This window comes from Hermetia illucens, chromosome 2 (assembly GCF_905115235.1).
Source record: "Hermetia illucens chromosome 2, iHerIll2.2.curated.20191125, whole genome shotgun sequence".
Lineage (NCBI taxonomy): Eukaryota > Metazoa > Arthropoda > Insecta > Diptera > Stratiomyidae > Hermetia > Hermetia illucens.
Window position 1 is genome coordinate 169,004,281 of NC_051850.1, and position 21,199 is coordinate 169,025,479.

Below are 21,199 nucleotides of genomic sequence, written 5' to 3' on the forward strand. Positions count from 1 at the left end.
ACTTTGACCTATTATATCTTTGTTGGCAATGGTGGGATTTCCACTAAACTTGGCAGGATCATGCTCTATGTGATAGTCTATGTTGCTGCGTGATTAGAGGATGAAGTCAAGGGCGGTTTTGCAGTCAAATGATAAAAATTATAGTAAAATACTATTATCAACTTTATTTGAAGAGGGAGCCTGGGCACTATAAGATGGCGGTCTTTTGATTTTTTTCAGATTTTTCGGTAGGATAGTTTCTGAGAAAGGGTCCGTGAAATAAATGATCATTTTCGACCCTCCGCGCTCCTAATTTTTCTAACAAATGCCGAAACTAAGACCGGCTTCGGAAATTACTAACCGAGACCTTTCATTTGATATCCCACATGACTACATTTGGTGAAAAAACTACACCCCCTCCCCTCATCGACGTAGAATGATGTAACTCACTGTATGTGTGAGCTGCTCTTTTCCGGTGTTATGCAGGCCATCGGTCGCGTCTCGAAAAGTTGTCATGAAAAAAGGCGTTGAATACTCTATTGACCGTTGCGAGTGATAGTGGGAGTGACGCGCTCGAACTCCGATATTGAGCGAAATCCCATAGTATGGGCCGTGAAAAAAGGCAATTTAGTATTACGTTGTTCAGGGAAGCGAGAGATGCCGTAGAACGCAATGATTTCAGAAGTATATACCGATTTATTAAGAAATGCGCGGCACTTGTGAAGTGCATGCGATTTGCAACGTTCCTCCAGAAAAACGGCAGAAAAGAAGTGAAAAATAGGCTGATCGAACTGGAGGAGCTCCTGGACAAAATTTCGTACTACATGAGGACATGAAGGTGCGACTTTAGAAAAACCTCTGCTTAAAATTGAGTCGGACACAAAGGATGAAGCATCAAAAGAAAAGGTGGGGAGACGAAGGAAGACTAGACCGCCAGCTCTGCTTATTAAGCCGACGGAACCCAAGACTTTTGCGGAAGTCCTCAGTGAAATCCATTATAAAATCAAGCCCGAAGATAGCGGAGCAAAAGTGTCTTCCATTCGAAAAATAAAGGATGGTGGAGTCTTAGTCGAATTAGGCCCGAGGATAACAAATAAAATTACGTTCTGTGAAGCATAGAAGGGGCTTCTGGATGAAAAAGCTTTAGTTTCCAGCCTGGAACCCACGTGCTCTCTGGAAATCTGAGACCTTGACTGCCTCACAGAAAAAAACGAGGTAGAAGAGGCCATCAAACGTGAATGTCCGGAGGTAATCGATGTCCGGAATGGTATTACCTCTGCGAACTCCTGATACCAAAAACTCGCTGCGTTGGAAGTTGCCGAGCAATATTCAAGTAAGCTACTAAACAGCGGGAATATTGGAATTGGTTGAGTAGTGTGTAGGATACGAAGCTGGGCCGCCCCAATCATAAAGCGAACACCTGAAACGAAAAAAAAAAACTGCGTCTTATGCAGGGATCGTGGCGCGTCTGATGAGAACGTTGTGCACACTGCGAGTTCGGAGCCCTGTTCAGTCTTCAGAGCAGAACTGGAAAGAGCTAAGACACGCTCAAAATGATTCGTACTCTTCAAATGAATATGCACCGGAGTGCAACAGCTCACGAGTTGACAGCTGTGGAAACCAAAGCTGATTTAGTATTCATCAGTGAGCAGTACCGAAACAAGGACCCGACTTCATGGCACCCTGACATATCAGGTACCACTGCCATCTGGGTTCAAGACGGCACCCTTCTTAGGGTTCTTGCCCAAGGTGACGGATTTGTCTGGAGTCGGTGTTTAGGAGTAACGTTCTTCAATGTCTAACTAACACCGAATGAGACGATGCCGGACTTTCAACGCAAGCTTGATGCTCTGGAGGACGGATCCTGGTCGGGGGTAATTTCAATGCTAGGGCACTTGAATGGAGCATGCCTCACCCAAACTCAAGAGGGAAACGAATTCTCGAAATAGCAGTAAGAACAGAACTGATATGGTTAAACACGGGATCCACCCCAAAGTTCCGGTGCCCAGGCTGCGAAGGAAGCATTCCAGACGTAACCTTCGCGTCGGAGTCAGTGGTGTCGCTGATGGACGGGTGGAGAGTTCTAGAAGACTTCGCGGCAAGCGATCATCAATACATTGCCTTTGAAGCAGTTGACACAAACTCTCGGTGTGCGCCATTCCGGTGTTTGCATGGAACGCTGCGAAAGTAAACACCGGGAGGTTTGCCGAAACTCTTGAAACAGGTGGGACCGCGCTGAAGGATACTCCTGGGGCTGATGGCGCTGCAGCTGACACTATCGTAAATTCAGTTGTGAACCTGATAATGATGACCTGCGGAGCTTCCATGTCCAGGAGGGCATCGAGACGTGGCAAACCTTCTATATATTTGTGAACGGTGGAAATTGCAGAGCTCCCAGACTCAGCTGTTTAACACAACGCCTAAACGGCGATCCTGAGTTTCCGTCTTCATATCGGCCACTTTGTATGCTTGACACTGTGGGAAAGTGCGCGAAAAGCTTATTAGAAGTAGACTCGCTGAAGTGATATGCGTTGCTGCCGACTTAACCCCAAGACAGTTCGATTTTAGCGCAGGGAGATTCACTGTTGATGCTGTCATGCAAGTCGTGGATGCCGTTCGTCGAGTGGAAGCACATAGCCGCCGAGCTCCAAGGGTGATGCTTCTCGAAATGCTTGACGTCAGAAATACCTTTCTTACGGATATTGAGGAACTATCTGAGGAACCGTTCCCTGCTCCTTGAATCGCTAGAGGATCAGAGGAGGATGGAGGTCACGTTGGGGGTAGCACAGGGATCCATCCTAGAACCAGACTTCTGGAACGCTTCCTATGATAGTCTATTTAAAATCGACATGCCAGAAGAGCCGCACCTGGTCGGGTATGCAGATGATGTCGCGGGGCTTGTTGCTGGACACATTGCCGAACAGGCGTAAAAAAGACTTGGCATATAAATGCGATGGGTAAACGGATGCTCATGGTTTCAACCTTGCACTGGAAACAACCGAAGCAGTCATCCTGACTGAAAAAAAAATTCCGACACTGCGTGTTGATAATCGTGTGAAAACCAACAGTAGAGTAACATGGACTGACTTTTGACTCAAAGATGAGCTTTGCTGAGCAAATCAAAGCAGCAACGAACAAGTCTGCAGCTGGAGTTTCGACGTCAAATAGATTAATGGCAAATATTGGGGGTCATACGTCTATCAGGCGCAAGGGAGAAAACGCAAGGGAAGGGATAACTCGTGAAGAACGGTAATGCACTCTGAATGGCTGGTAACTCTCTTAGTAAAATTGAATTAGAGACAGATGGTCTGCGTGGTTCATTGGTAACTTAGATGCGTGGCTGAATTGGAAGAGTGGGCACGGAGGTTTTCAGTCTTACTTGCACAGGATTGGATAGGCACGATCTTCAGATTGTGTGGTTTGCAATGGAGTTGTGGACGACGCCCATCACACCTTTTTTCTTGTGGAAGGTGGGATGGAATTCGTCAGCAGCTCTATTTAAACACCGGGGATCTGAGGAGCGCTGACAAGTGGAGCCGTGTTGTCCATTACGTTCGGGTCCTTCTCGTTGCAAAGAAGATAGAGCTCGACCGATAGAGGAGCCGGATGACATGGGGTTCCTTGAACTGACAGTTCTCTTTCTTTCCTGATTTGAAAGTTCCGCTAGGCGGGAGAGTTTGGGGACTAGCCCGAAGTAATATGACAAACGGTTCCAGGCTAGTGTGATAATGTTTCATTGCTATCTTTCTGCAACTAAGACGAGGAATAAAGAATACCCCACATAATGCAACTAGACTACATACATATTTCACAGTTTTCCACTGACCGCTAGTCTCCAACCAATTTGAATTTTTAATACCATCCAAATTGCACTCATTCCTCCAGAATTCAGTCCCAACCAACTATTTTGCCGCTGCTCCCCCAATGAAAACAATGCTTTTCACACAACCTGGCATTAGTTAACCACATATCCCCACTAAAACAAAAGTAGAAAAACGTGGAGCCAATTTACTGGATGCGCTTTTCCTCTTGAGTAGTGATGATAACTATTTCAATGTTTTTTGTTTCATTCCGGAAAATATCCAGGGGATTATGCCCTTACGCGAGACAAGCACTCTAAAAGCAATCGTCGTGAACACGAAAGACTTAACAGCACATTTTCAGGAAAAGTCCCATCCACAATGTGAAATTGTTTGCCAACTACAATTGAATTTTTTTGTTCTTTATTGTCGCTCTATTTGCTACGTTTCTTCCTTTCTTTTCGTCCTGGTTTTTGATTGTGACCAGTGGAAGGATGGCCATTTATTACCGGGCTGACCATCAGGAAATGCTATTTCTATTTCGTGTGCTTTCAGGAATGTATGTGAGCCTTGTGCGGTTATGTGAAATGAAGGATGTGGTCGTGTGTGTATCCTTTGTTAAAATGGAATTACATTTGAACTTGAAGTCCTTCAAATTTTTTTTGTTCAAGTAGAATCTCCAATCACGACGTACAGGAACTCGATCTTTGCTTTTTCAGACGGGTTTTGGTTTAAAGTGGTTTTCGCACTGAAATATTAATTTTTTTTGGATTGAATTACCAAAAGTTTCTCATGGGAAAAGCTACTTCCCCGAGCCTGGGACTGGTTCGTCCAAAACCAGGTCCTTTGAAGGGCACTGAATGACTTGAATAGGCTAGAGTTAATCGAGGGCCTAATATGGCCTTCTATAACCAATTCTATGACCAACCAAGGTGATATGAGTTATGGCCTCATTCATTTCTTATGCACGACAAAGATTGCTTGAAAGTCTTATGCGTTTTCGGTGCTTACCTGATTATTCATGCAACCTGCATATCCCTCCAACACTTGAATTTTTTAGTGGTAATTATGAGAAAAAAATTAATTTCTTTGCATATTCCTTCTCATATCATAAAATAAAAATTTATGCTTAAAACACCATCGTTTCCCGGCACCATATAACGACGGTATACACTCGTTGCTTCCAAAAACGTGACTCGAATACGAAGCCAGCACAGGCTGTGAATGAGAATGCGGACTCGTGTAATTTTTCGAAGAGGGCCCAGAAACATGGCTCCCTTATGGTTAGCATCTACTGAGTTGTTTAACTACCCAATGTTGACTTGGTATTGCCGCATCAACTTCTGGTTGCGCCTCGGTCGCCACTTCTATAAAAGCAACTGACAGTGAAAGCTGGAAATTGTCTTGTGTATGCGCTGAATTTATTACATTAGATCGACAAAAAGGTATGATTTATTGGGATCTCCTTATTTTACAATGGCTGCGATTTATGAGCACGCGATGAATGCCAATTAATATGGAGCAGGAGTATCTTGTTTAGTTGTTTAGTTTTCCATGGTGTTTTGGAAAATAGGAGCACGTGAAACAAATATGGAAAGGTGGCAAATTTTACTTTCGGTGGCTTAATTTTATCATGGAAATGGAGAGATTGAACCCTTTATTGCAAGGGCTGTAAATTAGGTTTCCAGCTTCAACAACACATCTTTTTCCTAGAACTTCTCGAAAAGAGAAGAAAGGACATTCCTTAACTGTCATCCTTCTGTAACTGACAACCGCCACACCTTAAGCGCTCCACTTCTCTCCTATTATCGAAAAGTTCCACCAAGGGACGTAAATACCAATAGAATCATCTTTCTCCCTTAATCTCCTTCCATGATTACCTACCTTGTCATGGTGAGGGAGCTCAGTAAGGAAGATCCTCTAGGAAACGGCGACCTCTAGTTTCAATCAGCCTTGTCTCGGCAAAAAGAGGCTCTGCTTACTCTTGACGTACTTTCCCCGATAGAACTGAGGCCATGGCAGACAATTATGAGAAAACAAAAAACAAAAACCTATTAAAAACTAAAATTAAGTCTCGATCGTGACGATCCAACCTCGAGTGAAGGGGCAACCCTAAGCTTATCGATGGAGAACCTGAGATCTAGACTCAGACTCTCCACTTATTCAAGTGGGAAGCAATCTAACTGGGACGAGCCGAAGCAAGCTTCTTCTGTCAGCACTCCTGACCCCAGGTTCCAATTGGCACCACCTGCTGAGGCTAAAGTCTTGCCCATGGGTAAGCACCTGTCCACGGACAGCAAACAGCTTTCGGGGAAACCGCCTCCGAGGAAATCCTAAAGTTGTGGGGAAAGGATCGTTCGGAACACCTGCGGCTAAGGAGAAGTCGAAGCGGTAGCGGTTCTCGGACAACCCCAACTCTTCGACACAAAAGGCAGCAAAGAGGGCTCGGTCGGCAACGGCTAAGTCATACGTGCATACCGCTTTGCCGACGAAAACACAAACCAGTTGCTCAGGCAATTCTGCTCCTCCCTCAATGATGTGTAGGAAGGTGCGCGACTAACCCTGAAAAGGGTCTCTCAGCAGCCATCGTTCAAAAAGTGCTTCTTCTGGCTTCCAGAAGAAGTGTGGAATGATGTTGAGGTCCTGGAACAATTTGGTGTCCAGAATAATCTCAACACCTTCATCTGGATGCTGCTAGGCAGCAAAACAAAAAAGAGAGCCGATGGGCCCGGAACTTTACTTACTTACTATCGGCGTTCCCGAACCCGACGCTAAGAAGGTTGGGGACAAACAAACTCCTACGAGCTAGGAACCGTCACGTTACAAGTGTCGGTTTCTAAAACCATTGAAGGAGACGCGCAACCCTCGGCATCTTCATTTGAAGTGTAGATGAGGTGCCATATTTCCCAAATAAATTTGCAGCATTGTAAATCGGCGACTACGCTTATCAGCCGTCGGATCAATAGCTGCAGGACATTTATATACCTCATATTATACAAGAAACGTGGGTTGTTGATGGGCTAGTCAGGCGTCTAACTTCCAACATGTTGACTTGTTACATGCCGATGGAAGTGATCAACCCTGCTCCTGCACGGTAGTCTCAAAAGACTTCTAGGCTAATTTGGTTAAAGAGCCATGTGATGGCGACACCACATCGGCTAAACTAACCATAAAAAGTCAACAGGGAGATAAAGAGATATTTGCAGCATGGAATCGAACCAATGTTAATTAGTTGGCTCCTTCACATGCTAGAGTGGAGAAAAATTCACATATTGGTCAGCAAGTCTGTTGAGGCAAGTTGTGCCTGAGACACTGCTTCTCAAACTACCCTATGGAAGAGATTGGGGTGGTGGTTTCAGCTGGTCCTGCACTTTATATGGAGCTGCCCGGCATCCTTAACTCTCAGATGAAGATACCTTGGTAAGGTTTTCTTCATTGAAGAATCTGCACACTCTGTGTCTGAAAAATGTTCTCAGATTCGCTAACGCCTGCGAAGGCCGTACGCGGGAAGTCATTGAATAGACGATTTACGGCGATAGTTCAATGGGCCTAACAACGGCCTGAGTGCTAAACTAAACTCTTCCTTAGTGGGTGATCTTCTTACTGCCAATTCCGCCTCTCAATCAATAGGCCCACAGGCATGTGCTGAGTCTGTGCAAAGCATTTCAGATGCATTCTTTTGACGATGTTGCGAGAGTTGAATCATTGAGAAACAAAATTTGAGTTTCTATTACCGCTTGTACCGTATTATTCTGGTATGACTCTGACCATCCAGAAGAGAGCTGGTATGAATTCTTATCAATTAAGCTATCAAAGTGTATCTTCATGCATACTGATATTATCCCTATTCTTCTTTTCAAGGGCGCTACACTCCATGCCGGGGCTTAAACTCCTAGATGCACTGCCGCGATCCTTTTCAGGTTGATTGGATCCTCCAACCAATCCCTTTTACTAAAATATCACTGGCTACTGACTTTCCCTTTAGTATGCGTTTGGGAATTATGCTTTAATCCATTCAAATTGGAAAGGAGGCATACACGTCATACTGATTCCTCCACATTCTTCCCTTACGAATCCAAGCATTGTTCGTGAGGATAGATGACATGACATCTACAGAAGGATCTCCCAAGCCTCATTTTTCTACCATAGATATGGGCTATATCATTATAGATATTGACGGTATCATTCCAACCCATAGGATTAGGTGTTCCGCTCACCGCAACCTATTAAGCAGGACTTTACCCACTACCAAACGACCGCTGTCGGTCCAAGCTGCACATTCGTTGGAGGACTTCCTCTCGAACGCGACTAAGAGTTCGCGATTTGCAAAGATTTATTGACGAGTGGAAACAGAAGAGCTCTGTACGAGCAGCGATGAGGAATACTATGAGGAGGCTGTCAAACCCTTTTCTCCCTGTGACTGCGTTGATGATCGGGATGAATTCGCTTATCTCTGGAGCAGCAGCACCGATGATATAACGTAAACGAGCTTACCGAAAACGGATCTAGTGCTGCTTATTGGTCGGCCAACATCCAGTTCGGTGCCATCGTCGGCAGAAACCACGTTTCTTGAATATACAAATTGATTGACATCTTCGATCTTCTGCCCATTAATGCAGATAGGGAGAGTGCAATGACCCACCAGACTGAGAATCTTGGTTTTGTTGGTGTTTATCTTCAGCCCAACTCTACTTGCCTCTCTTTCCAAATCCAGAGCCATTTTTCAAGGGTCCATGGCCTGGTGAGAGCGGAAGCAGATGTGATCAGCATAATCGCCCCCCACGACCTCCGGACGAGGCAGCATGAAGAACGTCAGATACCAGGAAGAAATTATATCGGTGCCAGGATGCAATCCTGGTGGACTCTGTTTTGAACCACAAAATCTGCCGAGATTTAACCTCTGTGCAGCATATAGCATTTTGCACCATCATATGTCGCTCTGATAATAGCTGTTAGTTTATCCGGAATGCCCATCCTACATAGAGCACTTCAGATACACTCCCTGTTCACGCTATCGAAAGCTTTTTCGAAATCGAAAATTTCAAGTACTGTTCCAAAGTGATCCGTAGGGTATTAATGTGGTCGATGCAGGAGGATCCGAAGCGGAAGCCAACTTGCTCTCTGTCGATCAAACTTTCAAGATGTTCTTTGATACGTCCCAGGATTATTTCAGCTAGTTTCTTTTCGACAGCAGGGAGCACGCAGATATCCCTCCAATTGTCACACTCAAAACGGGTGCCCTTCTTTGGAATCCTGACGATCATCCCCTTCTTCCATCCTCTGAGATTCCCAAGATTTCGGTACGAGTGGAAGTTGCTGCATCTGCAGTAACTACAAGTACAACGAGAAATAACTTTGATGAAGTGCTCTATCCACGTCTTCAGTTGTTCGTTATCGTAGATGAGCAATCGAAGCTTAACGTCTTTCACAACGCTCTGAAATCATTGCATTCTGCTGCATCTTCCGCTTTCCTGATCAGCACCATAGTAAATTCTTTCTCGATATTGGGATCTCGCTCGATATAGAAGTTCGAGCGCATCACGCCCGTCATCACTCGCAGCGGTCAATAGAGCCTTCAACTCCTTTCGTTCATCGATCCTTCCGCACGATTCTGCAGTCAACCAGATCTTAATGCCCTATCAGGACGCGGTCGACGCAATACGCAAGAGAACGTAAGCGACCATCATATTACGAACAGTTTCAAAGTCAATGCCAACGCCTCCTTTGTTACGCACATTCAAAAGTCAACTCCTAAATCTACTGCTGATCGCGAATTAGTCCATCTGATTGCTCGTACGGTGTCGGTCAGTTGAAACCCAACCCAACCACACCTGGCTAGGCTCCACGTGCACTTGGCTCCGTTTTTCAAACTTTAGGTGAAACACCTTTTGCTGGAAGCAGATGTTCCTATGTATCATTGTCCCATCGCATTCCGTAGAATAGAGTTTCCTATCACTTCATTGGTACCATACCTTAAGAGCTTGTTGAGTTCTCTGTGTGCCTTCAGATTTAGAGTAAGTGATTACCTTCCAGAAGTCTCTGGATCTAGATAATAATAATAATAATCGTTGGCGCAACAATCCATATTGGATCAAGGCCTTAAAGTGTGTTAGAGCACTTCATTCAAGACCGTAGCGATACACTACAGCACGCTGTAGGAGACAATGTGGTCAGCATTGCGCTCGCCCGAGAGTATTACCCTGATTTGACTCAGGTACTGTTCACAGCGATAAAGTGACGTGAAGATCCAAGCAACGCACACAGTTCCAAAACAATCCGAAGGTTGTTGAATTGGTAAATGGAGGAGGATCCTGAGCGGAACGCAACCTGCTCTGTTTCCACCAAGCTTTCGAAGTATTCTGTGTTCTAGGATGATTTTAGCTAGTATCTTCGCGAGAGCAGGAAGCACTAAAATTCCCCTCCAATTGTAGTACTCCAGACGGATGCCTTTTTTTTTATTTTCTTCCTTCTTGGCTGTTCATCATGCTGGATGAGAAGCCTAAGGTTATCGTCCCCCATGGGACTGTCGAGAGACTTAGGAGCTTTTGCAACCTACTTTTTGATGCGATATATGCTAGCGAAATTCTTGCTATTTGTGGCAGCCTCTGTCTCACTACCAACTCAATGGAGGACTTCTTGTTTTTCTTCACTATAATGAAGTTCCAGCACGTCGCGCTCATCCTCGTTCGGAGCCATCGGATCCATTGGCAATACCTCCTTTTTACAGGGCCTTTCAAAATTGTATAGACACATTTATCCTTTTCGAACATAATAAGGATATTTTAGAGGCGTATAAATTCGGCAAACTACGTCAAGTTATCAATGTCGATGGCATACTTCTGCATGGCGACGACTACATTGGAGTTTGCCAAAATGTATAGAACGCCTGAAATTATAGGTATGACAGCCGAAGACAACTGACACAAATTCATATTGCGTGATTTCTCAACATCGAGGTTGTGAAGAAGGAGTCGTCCACGGAATTATTGGCTGTGGTTGATGCGATGCAGGCTTCAATTACGTGCTGCTTCAAAATTTCGATTCATGATTGCCTGAATTCATAAACGGCCAGGTTTTCGAAGCAAGTAGGCAGCGCTCTTTGCAGTAACGAACACGAACTTCTACTGGTATACCGTAGTTGGAGCATATATTGAAGCGATTTACTTTGGTACAAGGGGCCCCGTTTCCTGCGTCTTTCATCGTCACAAATTAAGTCGTTATCAACGGCAGTGGCACCAAGGTTTGCGATGCTCTGAGTCTCAAACTTCTTTCTCAACTGCCTTAAGGTGTACGTCTAAAAAGTGTTTCTCAGGTGACTGCAGGTAGTGCGGGAAGCGACACGATACGGTATTGTTCCGCATTCTGCATCTAATGCAACAACAGGCTTTAGTGCAGAGACCCTCATCCCCTTTCGGCTGGAACGCGTTTCCACGAATCCTGTCATGAGAAACATATCTACCTCTCTTATTGGGACGTAATTGTCTTTTTTTGACGGCAGGAACCTACACTATTGGCAAGTCGGGCCAGCGACATTTGGTCCGAGCATTTTGTGATTATGAATCAGCGGCGAATTTCATCATTGCACAATTGGCACGACCACTCTAAGTACGGAGAACTTGAATCGGAACGGTACATTCTATTCACTCGTTCAAAATGACTAGCGTGATCTGGAGATAGAGGTCCTGGTGGCAATTACTCCGGCAGTGCAAATCTTTCAATCGAAGAAGGAGCATCTTCGTGGATTACAGTTGGTATAGCCAACACTCGGAGGATCAGAAGCTGTCGGACGCTTTCTCGAGGCACATATTTGGGGTCTCATCGTGAAGCTGGAGGCCTGGCGATCATTTATAGAGTGGATCACTGTTTACTTGAAAGACGAGGAGTTACGCTTGGCTGACTTGAACAATGATTTTAATTAAAAAAGGAGCTTCCTGATGTTGCCATTTAAGAGGAAGAATATCACTGCGCTCACATCCTTACCGACGACGATTTATGTACTAAGGATGGTATTTATGTCGCCCAGGTGAACAACCTTATGACAATTTCAAAGTCTTTGACGGCGATTGGTATGCCGATATCCCGTAGAAGTAGGTAGCTTTCATGAAAGAATAAGGGAGTTCCGAGTTGTCTTCATAGCTTCGGTCCAACAGTAATTCATTTAATTATTTGCAGCTGAGCGGATCAACCAACCTCCTCTACGCTATATTCTCTTCCGAATCGAACAGTTCTGATTGGCTTCTCCGGCAAACATCGAAAAGGCGTTTCGGCAGAATTGACAAGTTATCGCGAGTATCAGTGCATTATTTGGCGAAAGTACCTGGCACATAGTAGACCTGAGCAGTGCGCCTTGTCGTCTCAATACTAACAAGCAGGCGACACACATGGTTCATGACATCGACCACATACTTCCAGTAGGACATTTTCAACTGAGCAAGTGGAACTCCAATGAAGTTCCACTAGCCCAATCACATAAATAAACAGGTGTTGAGCGAAGTAGCCAGATTTGTTGGTAGTGCTTGTTGCATCGATCTATTTTGGAGGTCAATATCAAGGTCCATGACTACATGATTACTATGAGCAGGTTCTCAAGATATTATAGGTTTTAGGGGCAGGGATTTAACAAAGGGGCCTTTATGGAACTTTCAGACTAACTATAATTGATACCCGAAATCATGAGCGAGCAGTCCGATGTAAAATTGCTCTCCTAACCGTGTGCCGATTACTCAAAAAAACGGTGGAGATACCTCACATGAGTATCAAACGTGAATCGTACATCACTTACTCTATTTACCCTAATGAAGCGATTGTTCTTTCCCTTGGTTTTGCAGCATAATTTCGCCTTAAAGCGAACAACGCTTGCATCCTCGTGGAATTTATCCGAAGCGCAACTTAATTGCTAGGTACTTTCAAATTCATGCTTCATTAAGCAAATCCTTGAAGGAACCTTTCCTTCGAAAATGCATTAATTTTGCTGCTTCAATTAAGGAAAAAAAAAATCTGAAATTCATCATTAAAATAATTACAATTTGGACCCACTCTGCTGTTGTATTCCTGAAACTGTGCTAGTTTTCTGTTCTCAATATTTTCCCAGAGATATTTTACACAGTCTCCACAGTCGTCGAGAAAAGCCCAGAAAGCTGGTACGGAATCGTATGCTCTGTGCATGTTATGGATTTTTTTTCTCTTCTTCTATTTACATTTTCCCATAGTCTCGCTTGCAGGAAAATAAGCCCTGGGATTCCGATGGCGACCATAAAGTTTGCTTTTCTGAAATTGATCACAAAGGAAAACAAAGAGCTTCGTTACTAGGAGCGCTGACGACATCCTGGCACTGAACTGCACCTAGCAACTCACTTGCCATGTTGTCTATTTAGTTGGGAATATGATGACGAGGAAAAAAGGAGTGTCACTGAGAGAAGAGGCAACTTTAAATTTAACCCTGTGGAGTGTTTAGCCTTGCAGCTGCATTATTGCCCTATATGGGAGATTTTTTGCTGAAATAGATGGTCCAATTCCGGGACGTTATTAAAAAGCCAATTTTGAAAGCGGAAAAGGCAATTAATGAATTTTAATAAAATGAAAAACTGGGTTAAATGGAAAATAAGTCACAACTCCCTTAATTTTTCAACACTCCCCACTAAACAGGGTTAAATTCACCGATTCGAGCCTTTGAACATACTTGGATGGGCTGCATCGAGGCAACCACACCTAACTGGATAAAAGGTTTAACATTTTTACCAAACTACGTCGTCCTGGAGCGAGGCAAAAACGGAAATAAACCCTCGCCAACGTTGTTACCGCCGTTATCCCCGATGCTACTATATCATCCTCAGAGAATATGCATATTCCATGCTATTCGAGCTCCTTGTCTCCATGTCAACCATTTCTACAGAAGAGGATTCCCCATTACCGCAGGTACGGATGAATTAACGCTGGGATGAGTTTGTTTTCATGTTGTCCTATCAAAATAACCTCTGGCATCTATGCAAGGTGTTCGTGAAGAGTTCATAGCTCCACGCTATACGATTTCACCAGAAAACACCGGAACGTCCTCCACAGAAATAAGGCTGTCTCTGTGCTCCTTCTGCCCCCATGCTCATCAACTGTTTCTTATTTTCTATGTGAATTTTCAAGTATGGAGAAAGGTGTTCACTTTTATCTTGAGTACTTTGCAATTAGTTTCTCCCTGTGGTGCGTACACTATGCAGTTATCTCCTACTTCACATATGAGAAGGAGAAATTATCTTTTGTTAATTTTTTGTTGCTTCAAGGTAAAGCCTCCGAGCAGGAGTTACAAGTAACTGTAGGAGATCTGAAACGGAGACATCTTGAGGGATGTAAACATTGAACGTTTGAATCGAATAAGAAGACACAGCTGTTGCAAGTGCTCATCAACGTCTAGATAAGTGCAAGTCTATGACCTTAGTTACTGCACCTTTCAGAATGTGTTTATCTTTCAACGCAGCCATGCATCTTTATCTTCGGAAATTTATTCATAAAAAGCTACAGGACACGTGTAGCCTTGCTCCTTTGTTGACTTATGAATAATCTCTTTCACAAATTTGCAATAACATTTATCCTCCTGGAGGCGATGCGACAACAGACGTACTAGATTTCTTTATTATCCTTCCGCTTGTCAGATACATTTCACATGAGTTTTGAACAATACCTTCGGCATTTTGATTATATTTAAACTGAATTGCAAGAACAACTTCTCTTCAAAAACATGAGACGAAGGATGACAAGCATTCACGGTTTGTGCATAGACAGGATACTCAAATTAGCGAGAAGCAGCAAGCTAAGGCAAAAAGGCAAAAGATGAGCTGAGTAAGCTTGATTTTCAATGAGCCTTGAAAAGGACTTCACAAAGGAAACTCAAAGCGGCTGATTACCTTTTCATTATTCCTTCCATGTGAGTGTTACCTTATACTGAATGCCAAATATGACACAGTTCGCCTACTAAGTTTCTCCGTAATAGCTTGTTCTGAACTAGTTCAAAATAGGTATATCTCTTATTGTTAACTGCTTCTGACCACTGCTTCCCCGTAGTTGACTAAAAATATCTGATATTTCGCCATAGGTAAACCTCTACTCGTTCGAAGCGGAGAAAGCACTCCAACAGCAAAATCTTAACAACTAGGGTGAGCATCCGGAACAGTCGTGTAACCTAATTAGACTATTTAGATACGTAAGGTAAATCCGCTTCTCTTTACTTATCAGTTGAGGTTAACGTTTCCTGCAGGTTTGGGAACGGAATAAGCCACTTCGCTGCAATTCCGAAACAAATGAATCGTTGTTTAGTGGAAGTGGCAAACCCTAAACTGGGGGAAATGCCTGAGTTAAGTGGAGCTACCTTAGGAGCTGCAGGGTAGCAAATCTTTGTGTGAGATCAAAAATGGACTGTAGTCCATTGTAGACTAGAAGGAATATATCTCCCCACGAGCGGAAGGTCTACTGACATCCTTAACGCCTCCTAAGTCACATCCTATATGATGCGACCCCTAACAGAAGGGCTGGATCTAGATTAGGAAGTTAACAAATACCTCTCCCAAATCCATTTGACAGTTTGCATTCGAGAGTAACTGGCTGTATTCGGACGGAGCCTTACTGACTTCTGCTGGCCCCAGCCAGTAACTTTGACCTTACTGTACTATTGGGAGCTACATATTCCTATACTCCTGGGATTCAAATCAATACACCGATAAATAAAAGAAAACGTTAAACAAACGAGACCCCATACCACATGCAAATAAGTGCATCAGGTGAAGCCGCATCACGGTAATACCAGAATAAGGTAACTAGAAAACAACCCCCAAAGAGGGAGAAGTTACGAAGCCTGGCAGCGGCAACAAGCTCTACATTGGCATACGACAAAGACTACAACTGACACAGATATTTGATATTTAATTAGAAAACATACCTCAGAGGTGTCAAATGGTAACTACGAAATCTCAAAGATAATTTGAACCGAAAATATCCCCCAAGATTCAGAAGAGTCCTTAGTCTTCTTCGGCAAATCCCAAGAAAGGAAGTCTTCATTATATCAAAAGCTAGTTAGAAGGCTCGGCATCAACTGTGTTAAGGTAGTTAAGCATATTATGTAGCATACGCTTTCTGATAGGGCGCGATGGGCGATGAAGGACACGACAGAATGGCTTAGGCCCATAGTAGGTGAATTGCTAGGAAGAAAAAGAGTGAAACTGCTGACACGCACTGCAGGTAATATATCAGGACCAACATAAAGGAGACTGCATGCATTAAAGGTAGAGACCAAACTAAAACTGATTACTGAAGGAGTTGCGAAAACTATGAAGGCCGAAAGGGAAGCTAATGCTAATACTGATATGTGAGAGCAGAAGGAAATTCTAGCGGAGCTGCGACTAACAGGCAATCTGGAGCGAAGGATGTTAGCATATCAGGAGGACTGGGATGCGATCAACTCCATCATCGTAATGATCCAGAGTAAACTGCGAAAAACGAAAGAGGTCAAGAAGACATGAATACGATTCCTTTCCCTTCCAAGTTATTAACATGGTATGTCATTGTCTTTATGTCTTGCCGTTTTGCCTAACTAAATTAAGCTAACTTGGGCCTGGGATGTAATAGCTAATGGTTCCACAGAGCAGGGAGAGAGAAGCCGGGGTTGATTTCTTTCACTTTTTGGTTGACATTGCTTGAGCAATGTACATCCAATGACGAGGTGGTGAAAGCCGCAAACCTGTCAACATTTGCGGGGCCTGGTCTGATTATGCTTCAGGTTAAGGTTGCATAATTCGACGGGTGCTCACACAACCACCTCGCGATGGTCGCTGGAGACCGTCTTCGAATGGGGTAAGAGTGTGAAGGGCCGGGCTGGGAGTAGGCTCATCCAATTGAACAGGATCCGTTTTCTTGCTGGTTATGTATTAGGGGAAACCGGTAGGGAGGTGATTAAGCCGAAACAACAGCGCGGGGATCATCCTCCTTGCACTGACGAAGGTGTTCACAGAACCCTAAACGAAGGTGGAACAACATATGCCACGTGGCCTATGGGGAGCTTGGCCTTTAGTATGCGAACTCTGAATATCTTGAGGACATTCAATTTTAAATAAGACCCTTATCCTGACGCCTAAACTAATCAGGCTGAACATTCTTCCCGGAATACTCGTGGCACCAAGCCATTGATTCATATAAAAACCACACAAAGCAAGTGATAGAAGGATAGAAGAAGAAGAGGAAGATGCCGTGCGCACCATCGCTGATATGTAGCCAGGAGAAAGTAGCCATTGAGGACAATACAGTCGCTGCCAGTACCACAGACGAAGTACCACAGTGCTGAAACTTGAAATCCACTGACGTCGAGCTTAATGTAGCGAGTACCAGCTACAGTACTCCTAACCTGAAACCGGTGACGTCGGAAGCCCGTTGAGAACAAGGGCTGATTAGAATGTCGGCCATCGAGGCAAGAGCAAGACCACAAAAAATAAGAAAGACGGAACTCCCGACGAGATATAAAAGATCTGGTTAAATATCAGGCGAAGGAGAATATAACAGCAAACTCCTGGGAGGCGAGCAGAAGGCGAAACCCATTGCTCTCAAACGCAATCCATCTCAAGACGAGGTCGAAAAAACAAATAAGCGGAGCAGTATGTTCAAGGGTTTGGGCACTAAATAACCTCTGCAAATAGTACGCAACAAGAAACTGACGAGTTACGAACTGCGAAATCCTTCAGCGACGTGGCCAGGAGTCACTTACGTGTAGCGCTGGTGGCTGTTAATTCCCCTAGCGGCAAATTAACGCCGGTGGTGTGGACCAGTGGTTAGGCCAGGCTGCCGAATAAACGGGATCCATCCCCTGCTTCGATTCCTCTTAGGTGATCCGTGCGGGGGTAAATTTTCCAGGGACTTTCCCGATTTGCACATTGCTAAAATCAGTAGCCTTGGGGGGCGTAAAGCTTAAAGTAATCCCCTACGATGAGATCACCAGAAGAACGATCGCTCGCATCTGATTGCTGTAGATCCACATGGATAAGGATAAGTTCGTCTAATCCCTGCGCATTCAAAACCCTAGGTAGCCAACCTTTTCTGTTCCATATAAACAAAGAGTACTTGGAGGCACCGGAAAAGGTAGACTACAAGGTGCGGTTCGTTGTCAGGAACGCAAATGTGAAAGTTTTCCGCTGCGTGAAATCGTACGATGACCTGGATCCAATCGACGCGAATGAACTGTGGGGGGAGCTGAGGATCGACGGTCCGACGGGGACTGACGGTCCGAAGGGGACTGACGGACTCACTACGTAAACAGTTCATGCTGACTGTAGCACAGATAAATCTGCAACACTCGAAGTCAGCCGCAGCTAATCTTGTGTTCTTCCTCCTAGAGGAAGACATCGACGTCGCACTAATAGAGGAGCGTTGGAATGGAGACGAATCATCAAAAGGCTCCAAAGCAAATATTGTAATTTATTCCACAGGAATAACGTTTTTTAATGTCCGGAGCTGAGTTCCTGCGACCTAGTCATGGTCAAGCAGGTGTGAGCGGGGAACATGTATATTTCCTCAACTAACATAGCTCACTACCGATCAGTTCCTGCAGAAGAACTGCATCATTTGACGTCCACCATAACAGCAAAGAAGGCCAACCTGTTGATAGGCTGTGACACCAATGTAAGACATATGCTTTGGGGCAGTTCAAAAATCAACGAAAGAGATGAGTCATTCTGTGATTTTATTATTAACGCAAATCTATCGATGTGCGGTGGTCAAAGGATAGTACAGGTCCCAGGGCGAAACGTGAATTGGTGCCCACAATGGAGCATAAAACCAGGGAAAGGCCCGTTGAACCAACACTAACAACTCTACTACCAAACCCTATCTCCACCGCCACGTGGTGATCGTTGGGAGTTCATTCTTAACGAAAAGCTGCAGAAGAAGAAGGATTAAAGCAAGTGTTACGAAATCACAAAAGGAGCCTCGGATTGGATTGGCAACACAACGACGAACCCGGCAACGAAAACGGAATAACAATTTGCGCATTTTCTCATGGAATGTGCCCTGTACAGAAATGGGGCTGCCAAGCAGCTAGCCGATACCCTGCGTTGAACAGGGACCGGGGTCCTGGGGAACAATCACTACACCATATATTCTAGTGGCCATCCAGCAAACCATGTGATCACAAAATAGTTGTTGGAATTACCTGGTTTGCGCGAAAAGCGCTCCACAAACAAACGTGGACTTCTCCAGATGGCACCACTTTGATCCACATTGACCATGTGTTGATGAATGTCAGAACATACAATAATAATCGTTGGCGCAACGATCCATCCCCTCTGACAATCAGGTGAGGGTTAACACTGAAGCCATCAACAACACAGCCCTCCGTAACTTCTAGAAGGGGGAAATGGATGCCGCAATAACCGAGGTCAATGGACATCTTGGAGATGAAGCCTCAATAAATGATATTCACAATCACCTGAATAACGTTTTCATAAATACGGTTACATACATACTTGGTCCCAGCTGCAAAAGGGGTCGGAACGACTGGTTCGACGATGAATGTAAACTAGTATACCGAGCAATGTTGCATACTCGAATGACGGGGACATGAGCGGAGGAGACTTCACATGTGGAAAGGGAAGCCTGGAAGAATCAACAGGTCTGTGAACTAGAAAGGTACAGGCAGCAATCACACCAGGCGTCACCAGTCAGCAGGATCAAGCCTTATACACCTCGATGCTCAAGACAAAGACTGAAATTTGATTCAAAGGGAGATATCACGCAGTGTAGCAATTATATAGGTATCACGTTGCTGAGTGCCATCTATAAAGATATTGTCCGCTATCTTGCAAGGTCGGGTAGTTCCATGCGCCCAGAACATCATCGGCTTATATCAAAGAGGCTTCATTCCAGGCAAATCAACAAAAGATTAGATTTTGTCTCTACGGGAAGCAATGAAAAAACTGTTGAAATTTGGACATCAGTTCCACCATCTTTCAATCGACTTTAAGACCGCCTGGGAGAGCATGGGCAGGGTGAAACTTCGCACGGCCATGAGAGAATTCGGTATCCCGACAAAGTTGATAAGACTGATTAGCCTGACCCTGACCAGTGTGGGAGGCCAGATAAAAGCAACAGAATCACTCTCGAGACCATTCGACATCAACAACGGTGTAAGACAAGGAGATGCCCTATCATACGTCCTCTTTAACCTGGCCCTGGAAAAGTGATTCGTGATACTGAGGTAAATGCAAGGGATACAATCCTCTTTGAGTCCAGCCAACTACTGGCCTATGTTGACGATGTCGATATCATGGGAAGAACGCCCCGCCTTCATCCAGATCTAGAGACAAAAACTGTTGCGCTTGAAACGTCTCGCCATAGGGTCAAAGCTCTTACTGTATAAGACAATGCTCTTGGCAGTCCTCATGTACTCCTCGGTGACTTGGGTTCTTAGCAAGAAAAATTGCGAACTGTTGGCCGCGTTCGAGAGAAGAATCCTCCGAAAAAATTTTGGCCCCTTTCATGAGAATGGAGGATTTCGTAGCCTTCATAACGACCGTCAGGTTGTGGATAAAATCTGGCTCAATAGGTTACGGTGGGCGGGTCACTTAATCCGTATGGATGAGGATGATCCAGTACGGAAAGTTTATAAGGGCAATATCTATAGTAGAAACAGATGACGAGACAGACCCTGCCTGAGATGGAGCGATGACGTAGGTCAGCCAGACAGCTTTTAGGGATATCGAATTGGTGGACCTCGGTGCAAAACCACGACGTCTGGAGTTCCTTATTAAGGCAAGCCTAGACCGGATACCGGTTTTTGCACCGTTGATGATGATGATGATGGTATGTTAACTTCCTCAACGATTTGAAATAGGGATATGTTCGTCCATTTTGCTTTATGAACTTGCTGATCGCCTGGGTAACATTGGACGGCGATCGAGAGAATTCCTTATCCCCCCCACAAAGACTCGGGTCCTTGAAAGGGTATTTTCGCCGAACTTTGTCAACAATCGCTTCAAAATTGCGATTGAGTTCAGTACCTCCTTGGCCGAAAACTTAATAACAATTCTTTGCTCCATGGACATGTGTACTTCTTTCTCGCTCAAGGTTTCTTTCGATACTAGGGACACAGTTCATCTAGTAAATAGTAGCCACATTAAATGAACCGGACCTAGGTGCTATAGGTAGCATCCACACACAATGGACGACACTTATTAATTTATGATGGAAGCTTATCTGTACACATTATAGGCATTAAAGCACATGTAGAAACTGCTAAACGTTAAGAGCCTATGATGTATACGGATAATAATAAATTTACAAGTCTGGTGCATTGTGGAGTGTGGATACTACCTAATGGATGTACTGTGACTAAGGGGTTCGAGAGAATTACGATCAGTCCCTCTTTTCAATAAAGGTACCGGCTGTCTGGACATCAG

General features: G+C 44.4%; 1 protein-coding gene across 1 annotated transcript in view; it reads right to left on the reverse strand.

Annotated features, from left to right (window-relative positions):
* Nucleotides 1-21,199, reverse strand: part of LOC119650022 (tyrosine-protein kinase Src64B) — a 240,791-nt gene that overhangs the window by 136,099 nt on the left and 83,493 nt on the right. The gene's annotated exons all lie outside the window — the stretch shown is intronic.